The sequence below is a fragment of the Durio zibethinus genome, chromosome 16 (genome assembly GCF_047325235.1).
Source record: "Durio zibethinus cultivar Kanyao isolate XHJ-2024 chromosome 16, ASM4732523v1, whole genome shotgun sequence".
NCBI lineage: Eukaryota > Viridiplantae > Streptophyta > Magnoliopsida > Malvales > Malvaceae > Durio > Durio zibethinus.
In genome coordinates, this window is record NC_143177.1 from 16,975,920 (window position 1) to 16,988,033 (window position 12,114).

A 12,114-nucleotide genomic window follows, 5' to 3' on the forward strand; every position below is an offset into this window, starting at 1 on the left:
GAAGGTGTTGTGAGATCAATTAGGGGAGAATGTCACCCTTGAATAGGTGCACCATCAGCTAAGGCCCACACACCAGTGGCCAAGGCTCAAGCACCAGGGACAAAGGTGAGGGTTTGTGCAATAAGCATGGTAAAGGCATCCAAACCACCAGCTCGATAGTCAGGCCTGCCTGTAGGATTAGGGCCATACCTGCATCGTGCCCACACCTCACTTAAGTGGGCCTAAAAGAGTGTTGCTAATTCAAAATCATCTAGAAGCACACAAGATCGGTAGCACATAGTAGGGGATCTAGTCAACCCTTAAAGTTAGGATGGGATCCTTATAATCATAATGTAATTTGTATTTTATTACGTAATCCTTTAATTTTAGGAATCATGTAATCCCTAGATTTTAGAAGTAACCATCTCGATCCTGGGACCTTAACTATAAATAGAAGACCACCCTCCCTCATTAATATACAGTGTATTCCAACATTTTCTTATTTTTTTAGTTTGTGTATTATGCCCTTTTGGTTGGTTTTGTGCCCACACGTTTGTTTCGTAGGCTGACTTAGGTGTATGGAGTTTATTCCTAGTCTAAGGCTATAAGGATATCAGTTTAAGATAGGAACCCATGACATCAGCACCTGTAAAAAGGTGTTTGAGGCAACAACTTGCACTGACGGTGGTCGAGGGAAGTGCTAGCATCTGGCAATGGTGTTTGAGGCACCAAGGGGCCAACATCTGGTAATGGTTTTGAGACAATAATAGGCTAGCATCTGCTAATGGTGTTAGATGTGGTTGCTTATACCAACCAAGGGCCAGATGTTGTCGATGGCTTGCATGGCAACAACCCACACCAGGGCCAGCAAAGTTCAAGGCAAGTGTTTGCATCGAGGGCATTCCCATCCTTGTAATAAATACTAAGGCATTCGATTATCGTTTACTTGGGCACTCAAGGGATGAATGTCATCACTTGGTCAAATCAGTTGCAATGGAAAAAACCATTCATCCCTAACCCTAGAGGTGTGCGGTGAAAAAAAGATGAAGTGAAAAGACTTTGGTGGGTAAAGGGAGGAAGGGACGAATCATAGCGATAAAGGGCTAAATCTTAGTGGATCATGGTAGCAAGGCCACTCTATCACTTACAATACCTCATCACATATTTAAGTCATTTGAAAAGGATTCTACCTACCACTCAGTGGGGATTGAGCTCCAAAGAGGCCCACATGGCTTGTCCGCCATAAAGGCTACACCTACAACATGTGCCCTTGAGGGCCATGGGCCTCTATTACGGGTCAGCAATTGGGTGATGGGCATGTGTGTCACTTTTAGCCTAGATTTTGACTTAGAGGTGTTCAATTATAATGCAGCGCATGATAACTTTGCACCACTGGCTTTTCTACCAAGCACGATGACCAATTGTGCAAATCAATAGTTCTTCTTATACTAGGTTGAATTACTATTGCAACGTTGCTGTCTATAGGGTAAAACTAACTTGTCTCATGATGGTCTAAACCTATCTCATGTTTCTTATTAGTAGGTGAACAATCCAAGACTTAGTGAATTCTATTTCATAATGAAAGGAAGAGCCGACATCGAAGGATCAAAAAGCAACGTTGATATGAATGCTTGGCTGCCACAAGCTAATTATTCCTATGGTAACTTTTCTGACACCTCTAGCTTTAAATTTTGAAGGTCTAAAAGATCGATAGACCACACTTTCATGGTTTGTATTCATACTGGAAATCAAAATCAAACAAGCTTTTACCCTTTTGTTCCATACAAGATTTTTATTCTCATTGAGCTCATCTTAGGACACTTGAGTTATCTTTTAATAGATGTGCCACCCTAACCAAACTCCTTACCCAACAATGCTTTTTGCCTAGATCAATCAACTGAGGTCAACCTTGAGTCCAAAAGAAAGGGTCATGACCCACCTTAGATTCACAGAATAAGTAACTTAACATTAAAAGTAGTGGTATTTCAATTTCACCCAAGGGCTCCCACTTATGATACACCTCACAAGTCATTTCAAAAAGTCATACTAGAGTCAAGCTCAACCGAGTCTTCTTTCCCCATTGATTCTGCCAAGCCCATTCATTAGTTGTGGTTTCACTAGATAGTAGATAGGAATAGTGGGAATCTCATTAATCCATTCATGCATATCACAAATTAAATGATGAGGCATTTGGTTACCTTAAGAGAGTCATAGTTACTCCTACCATTTATTCGCACTTGGCTAAATTTTCTCATTTTGACATTTAGAGCATTGGGCAAAAATCACATTGCATGAGCATCCGCAGGGACCATCGCAATGTTTGTTTTAGTTAAATAGTCAAATTCCCCTTGCCCATACCAATTCTAAGTCGACAGTTCATCACCTAGGGAAGGCCCAAGAGGGAGCCATTCCCAGTTTGTTCCCAGTGCATCAGTAGTCAATAGGTTTGAAACTGGGACCCTCATGCCAAGTCTTCAAAGCCAATCCTTTTCTTGAGGTTATGAATCCAGTTTGCCAACTTCCTGTGCCTACATTATTACATCAACCAAACGCTGCTCACCTTGGAGACTAAATGTGGTTATGAGTACGATCGAGCATAGACAGCACTCAATCCTCTAGATTTTCAAGGGCTGCCAAGGGCATATCAGACACCACATGACATGCGGTGCTCTTCTAATCACTGGACCCTACTTTCAATTGAGCTATTTCTAAAGGGTAGGCCATTAAACAGAAAAGGTAACTCTTCCTATGGCACCTATGAATCTCTCTAAACTTTCTAATGCTACTGTTAGTAAGCACATCTCAATTCAAGAATTTTAACCTAATTCCCTTTTAAAGATCATGCCAGATGCACTATCTTATGGGCTTCCCCTGTCTCTTAGGATCGACTAACCCATGTGCAAGTTTTGTTCATGTGGAACCTTTTCCCTCTTCAGCCTTCATAGTTCTCATTTGAATATTTGCTACTACCACTAAGATCTACTTTGACAGCCATTCCATCCAAGCTCACACTTTAGGTTTGTGGTGACCACTATGCCCACCTACTCATTGGGGCCTAGCCCTTGCCCCGATGGTCGGGTATAGGTCTTGCACTTAAGCTCCATCCATTTTCAGGGCTAGTTGGTTTGGTAGGTGAGTCATTACCCACTCCTTAGTGGATTTTAACTTTTATGACCACCATCCTATTGTCTCAATTAACCAACACCATTTGTGGGTTGTAGGTTAGTGCATAGTTAGGCATCGTAACCTAGTTTCTAGTTCATCAAGCATCTCTAGTTTTGTTTACAAAAAATGGCCCACTAGGGGCTCTCGATTTCATGGAATGGCACAATGAAGTAGCCAAACCATCCTACCTATTTAAAGTTAGAGAATAAGCCAAAGGCAATATGCCCCCAATTCTTCTAATCATTGGCTTTACCCATTGGAACTCGCTAAAGGCTCCAACTATCCTGAGGGAAACTTCGAAGGGAACTAACTATTGACTGGCTCAATTAGTCTTTTGCCCTTATACCCAAGTCAGATGAACGATTTGCACATTAGTATCACTACGGGCCTCCACCAGAGTTTTCTTTGGCTTTACCCTGCTTAAGCATAGTTCACCATCTTTTTGGCCCTAATAGGCATGCTTACACTCGAACCTTTTTCAAAAGATCAAGGTTGGTCGGTGGTGCACCTATAAGGGATCCTGTCAATCAACTTCCTTGTGCCTTGTGGGTTTCCTTACCTGTTTACTTGCACACATGTTAGACTCTTTGGTCTGTATTTCAAGATGGGTTGGATGGGGAGCCCATAGGCTAATGTCGAGAGCACAATGGTGTCGAGGAACACAAAGATGGCATGTGCTGCATTCCATGATTATGCCAACGATGTCTTCATGGACATAAAAAAAGCCTAGGCTTAGGCCACCTCTGTGACTTGCATCAATCCATGCCTCAAGCCGATCAATGAATCAGCTCTTACTATTCCACATCTAACTGGGGCACATCATTGACCTCTATTTGCTTCCCTACCAACAATTTTAAGCACTCTTTGACTTTTTTTTAAAATCCTTTTCATCTTTCCCTCACATTACTTGTTCGTTATTAGTCTCATCTATATTCAACCTTGGACAAAATTTAATGCCCAATTAGGCTTCATTCCTAAACAACCTGACTTACAGGCAGCACCTCATGGTATAATATAGTCCAGGCACAACGGCACTCTCACTCTCTTTGGCACCCCTTTCTAGCGGACTTGGGCTTGTTTGCCACTGAAGATGGTTCTCCAAACTATAATTCGAACATCAAAGGCACCCATTTTTCAAGTTGGGCTATTTATAGTTCACTCATCGTTACTAAGGGAATCCTAGTAAGATTCTTTTCCTATGTTTATTGATATGTTTAAACTTAGCAAATCTCAGTTGACTTGGGGTATGATGTGAGCATCATCTGAGTGATATGGGCGGTCTGATGGGGTCTAGATGGACAATGACCACATGTCATGGAGATGAGGCATGTTGAAAGCTTTACCACCGATAGTCATGGTGCTATTGTTGTTAGGGACTCACTTTTGGGCCAGCCACGACCGACAAGATCGTGGGAAGCCATCTTCCCTCTCCTCAACCAAAACCAAAGGGCAGGGGGTTGGAGGGGGCAATGATGCATGACACCTAAGCAGGTATGCCCTTAGCCTAATGGCTTAGGGCACAACTTGCATTCAAAGACCAAGTATCACATTCCGTTATGTTTTTCATGATGCGAGAGCCGAGATATCCATTGCTAGGAGTCATTTTGGTTTTTCAAGACAAAGGAGTCAAAGTGCTACCTACACTCTAACTGTGAATAGTGTAGCAATGGCATACATGCTCTTTTTCATTTCAGTTCCTTTGAGTGATTCATGCCAAGGTTCGTTATTCGGCCACGACCAATGATGTTGATCATTTTTCTTGCACAAGAGGTAGAACAAAGCAACTATTATCCTCACCTAAGACCGAAAAGGGCTCAGGGCAGTGAGGCAACCTCACCCATTCAATGTTTCATTAATATGTTCATGGGTCATTCATTGAGCTAGTTTCGACAATGATCTTTCTACAAGTTCACCATGGTAACCTTGTTATGACTTCTTCTTCCTCTAAATGATAAGGTTCAGTGAACTTCTCATGATGTCATCGGTAGCAAACCATCCACATCACTAGGATTAAAACAGTTCACCGGACCATTCAATTAGTAGGAGTGACAAGCAGTGTGTGCAAAGGGTAGGATGTAGTCAACGTGAGCTGATGACTTACGCTTATTTGGAATTCCTTATTGATGACCAATAATAGCAATGATCTATCCCCATCACAATGAAATTTCAAAGATTACTCAAGCTTGTCAGCCAAGGCTAAAGACTAATTGAATACATCAATGTAGTGTGCATGTAGCCCAAACCATCTAAATGCATCACATACCTATTATTACCTTAAACTTTCTTGGTCTAAGTGATCGCAGTCCCTCTAAGAAGCTAGCCATGAGGGATCACCTTATCGTAGCTAGTTAGTAGGCTGAGGTCTCGCTTGTTAACAGAATTAACTAGACAAATTGCTCCATCACCTAAGAACAGCCATCCACCACCAACCATAGAATCAAGAAAGAGCTTTCAGTCTATCAATTCTTACTATGTTTGGACCTGGTAGGTTTCCCCATGTTGAGTCAAATTAAGCCATAGGCTCCATTTCTGGTAGTACCCTTCCATCAATTCTTTTAAGTTTTAGCCTTGCGATCATACTCCCCATAAATCCCAAAGACTTTGATTTCTCATAAAGTGTTGGTAGAGTCCTAAAAGTAACATCTATCGATCTCTGGTCAACATCATTTATGGTTGAGACTAGGATAATATCTAATCATCTTCGAGCCCCTATTTTTTATTCTTGATTAATGAAAACATCCTTGGAAAATCTTTCATAGTTGTTCATCTTTCATAAAGCCAAGAATTTCACCTCTGACTATGAAATACAAATGCCTTAACTATCCTTATTAATCATTACTTCGATCCCAAAGGCCAACACAATAGGACCAAAATCCTATGATGTTATCCCTTACTAATGTATACAAGTGTAGGCCTACTTTAAGCACTTTAATTTCTTCAAAGTAATAGTACCAGATGAATGACCCAACCAATTAATGCCAGGAGTGCATTGTTGATAGTAAGGACAAGTAGAGCAATGCTCACTGCGAGGTGGACTAGATGACCCAACTCTAGTTCCAACTATGAGCTTTTTAACTACAATAACTTAAATATATGCTATTGGAGCTAGAATTACCGTGACTGTTGGCACCAGACTTGCCCTTTAATGGTTTGTTGTTAAGGGATTTAGATTGTACTCATTCTAGTTACCAAGCTCATAGAGCCTGGTATTGTTATTTATTGTTACTACCTCCCCATGTCTGGATTGGGTAATTAGTATGCTAGCTACCTTCTTGCATGTGGTAGCCATTTCTCCAGCTCCCTCTCTAGAATTGAACCCTAATTCTCCATCACTCATCACCACCATAGTAGGCCATTATCCTACCATTAAAAGTTAATAGGGTAGAAATTTGAATGATGCGTCACTAGTGCAAATGCCATATGATCCGTCAAGTTATCATGAATCATTAGTACAATGGGCAAAGCCTACATCGATCTTTTATCTAATAAATGCATCCCTTCCAAAAGTTAGGGTTTGTTGCATGTACTAGCTCAAAAATTACTATCGTTATCCAAGTAGTAGATACCATTAAACTAAATATAACTAATTTAATGAGCCATTCACAATTTCACAGTCTGAATTAGTTCATACTTACACATGCATGGCTTAATCTTTCAGACAAGCATATGACTACTGGCAGGATCAATGAAGTAGCATTCCTTTAAGACGATGGCATCGTATGGGTCTTAACAAACTGATTGAGTAGTGGAAAGAGGTAACATGGAGTACAAGCATCATGTGTCGAGCATGTGAAATGCATAGCATTGGATGAACTAGGGTCGAGAGCTTACACCATAAAACATTTCGCATCTGAAAGCATGATCGAACAACAATGCACCGATGCAGCCACAAAGGTTTGGGTGGCACACTTCGGACATGAAGCATGATTGAGGTCCAACTTATAGCCCCCAAGGACATAAGAAAAATGAGGGATGGCAAGACATTCAATTTCCATCGATTTAGGTATGCAACATAGGATCCCAATTGTGCCCCCAATGTATGATGACCACATAGGGGGAGATTGAAGAGGATGATGGGTCAACAATTTGATGCATCAAGCATGGAGCCTCTAGCACTCGCAATGATAGCACCACTTATAAGCCCATTGCGTACAAGTGGCAGCATCCATGTGCACTGATCCATAACCCACCCAATCAATTACTTGATGAGTGAGTAAAGAAAATGATGTATGAGGCAATGCCACAACTGCTTGGCATGGGAAAAACTCAAGCAAGGGCCATGAGACTGCCCCTGTCATCTAATAACTAGCAACAGTGTAACACCACCAGTGCTTGGTCTGGTCCGGATTGCACATGCAAACTTTACTATCACTAACCCATGGGGACATTAGTCAATTTAAGAACTTGTTCTTGGGGTCTTGGGTAGCATCAGCTGTGTGAATAGGCTTAGTCAGGCCAAGGCATTTTTATGTTTAATAATAAGGGACCACAAGATCACCAAATACCCAAGAAACTTGGGTATTCCAAGCCCACGACTACAGCTTCTTTTACACCACACCAAGGAGCTGTTGCCCAATTTAGAGACTTGGTTTAGGGTTTGGGATAGGTATCAGCCATAGGCATGAGCTTAAGCTTGGCTCTTTTTTTCCACATGCATGCCAATCAACCAAGGCCATGGGTGCTTGTGGGTCACCGAAGCAACCAATCATTGAACAAAATGGCTAAAAGGCATTGATGGCTTGGATCCACGTAATGAGAGGCCAATCATACATACTTACTCCCCTATGGGGGGAGAGGGGAGCTCAAGCTACCAACCCCTAAAGAGCACAAGGTTTGAAATGAAGACACTTTTTTCAAGTAGGTATATCCCACACCAAAGGTCTGCAACTACTAATAGTGGTAGCGGCATGAGCCCATGTCATGCCTTGGGTGAGTGCATCAGGAGCTAAGGCCTGAGCACCCACGACCAAGGCTCAAGCACTAGGGACAGAAAGAGGGGTTGGTGTAATAAGCACAAGAGAAGCATCCAACCTATCTGCACAGTAGTCAGGCCTACTTGTATAACCAAGGCCAGGCCCACAACATGTTCACTCTACATCTAGGTGGACCTAGGGGAATGGGCCTAATATAGAATCATCGAGAAGCATCTAGGATTGGCACCACATAGTAAGAGATTTAGTCAATCCTTAGAATCAAGAAGGGATCCTTAGAATCAAAATATAATCTATGTATTAATGTGTATCCTTTATTTTTAGGAATCATGTAATCCTTTAATTTTAAGAGATAGCCATAACAGTGCTGGGGCCTCAACTATAAATAGAGGGTTGCCGAACCCTCAATTGTATCATCATTTCCACTCAATAATATACAACATATTCCAACATTCTCTTATTCTTTTAGCTTGCATATTCTACTGTTCTAGTTAGTGTAGTGCCTATATTCTTGGTTCATAAGCTGACTTTGACATAAAGAGCTCATTCCTAGTCTAAGGCCGCATGGATTCTGGTTTAAAGGTCAAAGCCTGTGATAGTTGGTATCAAAGCAGGTTCTATTTGATTGTGTTTAGGTTGTACTCAAGGCATTCATAGAAATGGCATCCTAGACTGATGTTGCTAGCCAACAAGTAGAGGCCTAGGAGCAAGGCTATTGAAGGGTAAAGAAAACTAGTTTGAGGGACATTTGATCTACCATGGATGGGCAGTTGTCCGAGGTGGAAGTGATAGTGGGCTATCCAAGTTAGAGGTGATAGGAGGCTATCCAAAGTGGAGGTGATAGTGGGCAAAGTGAATGAGAAGCTTGACAAGGTGGAGACTCACATTGAGGCATTGGACTCCATGGAAGAGGAGCTCAAAGTGAGTTACAAGTGGCTTTGAATAAGGCCATCAACATGATCACCTAGCAGAATGAAGCCTCGGAAGCACAGGTAGAGATGGAAGAGCTCAAAGGGGAACTCGCTGCTTCCAAAATAGCCATTGGGAATGGCTTGATCATTGGAGTGCCAAAGTCTCATGTGGAGATCCCCAAGCCTATGGAGTTTAAAAGGACTAAGGCTGCTAAGAAAGTGGACAACTTTTTATGAGGGATGAACCAATACTTTGGGGCCACAGGCATGTCAGATGATGCTACTAAGGTAAGCAACGCTTCAATATATCTTACTGATGTTGCCTTATTATGGTGGAGGCACAAGTGTGATGATGTAAGGCATGTACGTGCCTTAATTGAAACCTGGGAGGAGTTTCAAAAAGAATTCAAGGAGTAGTTCTACCTTGAGTATGCCAATGATGAGGCGTGAGCAAAGTTACATCGGCTTAGTTAGCAAAGGGACATAAAAGAGTATGTTTAAAAGTTCTCTAAATTGATGTGATAGATTTAAGATTGGAGCGAGACTGAGGATCTATTTTCTTTCATGAATAGGCTTAAGCCATGGGTGAAGCATGAGCTATAGAGAAGATGAGTTCATGATATGGCTAAGGCCATGACCATTGCTAAGTCCTTGGTGGAGTTCAAGCTACAAAACACATCAAATTCTACCAAGCCCAAAGAGAAGGGCAAGGACAAAAAGGATTATGAATGATAGTCCAGGGTGAAGACCATGATCAGCAGTCTAAAGAGGAAGACTGAGACCATTCAAATAAGGACATCCAAGGCAAGCCACTTGCAAGAAAGTAGAACGCTATGAGAGATCGAGAACCAATCTCTTGTTACTTATGTGTTAGGTTGCATAGAGTATGAGATTGTCCCAAAAAGGGCAAGATGGCTACTGTAGATAAAAGGTCAGATAAGGAGCCAAAAAGAGAAGCTAAAAAGCTTGGCTCAATTATGCTCAATATAGTCCAAGGTAATAGAAAGCACAAGCCATAAGGATCGATGTATGTAGATCTATTGGTTATGGGCAAGATGGTTAGCACATTGGTAGACACAGGTGATTCACATTTGTTTATTTCAAGTGATGGAGCCTAGAAACTCAGCCTAAAGGTGCACAAGAGGCCTAGTACCATCAAGGCAGTCAACTCTATAGAGGTTCTAGCCATTGGAGTGGCACACAAGGTAGAGCTATAGCTTAGAGATTAGAAAGGCAAGGAGACCATTAAAGTAATACCCTTGGATGATTATAAATTTATGATTAGGTTAAATTTCCTTATTTCAAATAACGCTCTCCTTGTTCCTTTTGCCAACTGCATATGCATTCTGGATGCATGGTACCAATGCCTTTTACCACTGAGGCATAGGTCTGGGATTGGGACCAAGGTGATGTCAGCCATTCAATTTTGACAAGGTGGTGAACAAGCATGAAGACACCTTTTTGGCTGCCCTAAAGTATGATGAACTGAGAGAGATAGAGTCTAACACCCTCTTGGAAATGCTAGAGGTGCTAGAGACCTTTAGCGATGTGATGCTTGCATGGTTGCCTAGCAAGCTACCACCCAAGAGAGAGGTGGAACATAAGATCAAGCTAGTGCTTGAAGCTAAGCCACTAGCCAAGGCCGCTTATGGAATGTCACCCCTAGAGTTGGAGGAGTTAAAGAAGTAGCTCAAGGAGCTGATTGATATTGGCTATAGGGTATCTAAGGCCCCATATGGTGCCCCAATTTTGTTCCAATGTAAGCATGATGGGTCTTTGTGGTTGTGTATTAACTACTGAGAATTGAACAAGCTGACTATTAAGAACAAATATCCTATCCCCCTTATTACGAACTTGTTTGACCAACTTGGAAGTGCAAGGCAGTTCGCCAAGCTGGATTTATGATTAGGTTATTATAAAGTCAAGATCACAAAGAGAAATGAGCCTAAGACTACGTGTGTCATCCACTATAGCTCTTATGAGTTCTTGTTTATGCCATTCATACTCACCAATGCTCAACCAACATTCTGCATGCTCATAAGCAAGGTACTACAATGTTTCTTAATCATTTTGTTGTGGTTTATCTTGATGACATTGTGATTTACAACCAAACATTAGGGGAGCATGAAGACCACTTGCGATAGGTGCTTGAGGTGTTATGGGTAAATGAACTGTTCAAGAAGAAAGAGAAGTGCTCATTTGCCCAGCAAGAGGTACCATTTCTAGGCCACATAGTGGGAGGTGGCAAGATACGCATGGATGCAGGCAAGGTCCATGCAATTAAGGATTAGGAATCGCTAGCCAAGGTAATCGAGCTGAGATCATTCATTGGGTTGGTCAACTACTATCGGTGCTTTATCAAAGGCCACTTAACTATAGCCATACCATTGACTGATTTGCTTAAGAAAGAGAGAGCATGGGAGTGGAGCACCATGTGCCAGTAAGCTTTTGATCTATTGAAACAGGCAATGATAAAAAAACTAGTGTTAGCCTTGCCAGCCAAACTGTATGAGGTGCATACGAATGCATCAAACTTTGTGATAAGAGGCATGCTGATGTAGGAGAACCTATCAATTGCATTTGAGAGCCAGAAGCTCAACAAGACCAAGCATAGATATATGGTCCAAGAGAAAGTGAAAACAATAGTGGTGCACTGCTTATGCACTTAGTCTGTATTACTTGTTGGGGTCGAGGTTCATGGTTAGAATCGATAATGTGGCAACCAACTACTTCCAGATGTAGAAGAAGCTATCCCCCAAAGAGGCTTGCTAGTAAGACTTTCTTGCAAAATTTAATTATAGGTTGGAGTCCAAACCTGGGTGTGTAAACATAACAGCTGATACCCTAAGTCAAAAGGGAAGCCTTGCTACCATTAGCCAACTGAAAGGATCATTGATGCCGTGCGTTAGAGAGGAGCTATCCCATGATTTTATAGCAAAGACTCTTATCAATCATGCCAAGCAAGGTAAGACTAGATAGTTTTGGTTGCAAGATGACTTGTTGCACACCAAGGGCAGTAGGTTGTTTGTGCCATAGCACAGAAAGCTTTGTAGGGAGGTTATGCAAGAGTGCCATGATTCCAAGTGGGCTAGTTACTTAGGAGTGAGCCACACTTTAGCCTTGCTAGA

The 12,114-nt window shown here is 41.8% G+C and overlaps 1 non-coding gene and 2 pseudogenes across 1 annotated transcript; all 3 read right to left on the reverse strand.

Annotated features, from left to right (window-relative positions):
* Nucleotides 1-1,061: 1,061 nt before the first annotated feature.
* Nucleotides 1,062-4,392, reverse strand: LOC149514345 (25S ribosomal RNA). The gene has a single exon (XR_016328882.1). It is a non-coding gene; the product is annotated as a 25S ribosomal RNA (ribosomal RNA).
* A 229-nt stretch (nucleotides 4,393-4,621) lies between these two features.
* Nucleotides 4,622-4,745, reverse strand: LOC149514346 (5.8S ribosomal RNA; annotated as a pseudogene; the record flags this gene model as incomplete).
* Nucleotides 4,746-5,034: 289 nt separating this feature from the next.
* LOC149514347 (18S ribosomal RNA) lies at nucleotides 5,035-6,837 on the reverse strand (annotated as a pseudogene).
* Between the last annotated feature and the right edge of the window lie 5,277 nt (nucleotides 6,838-12,114).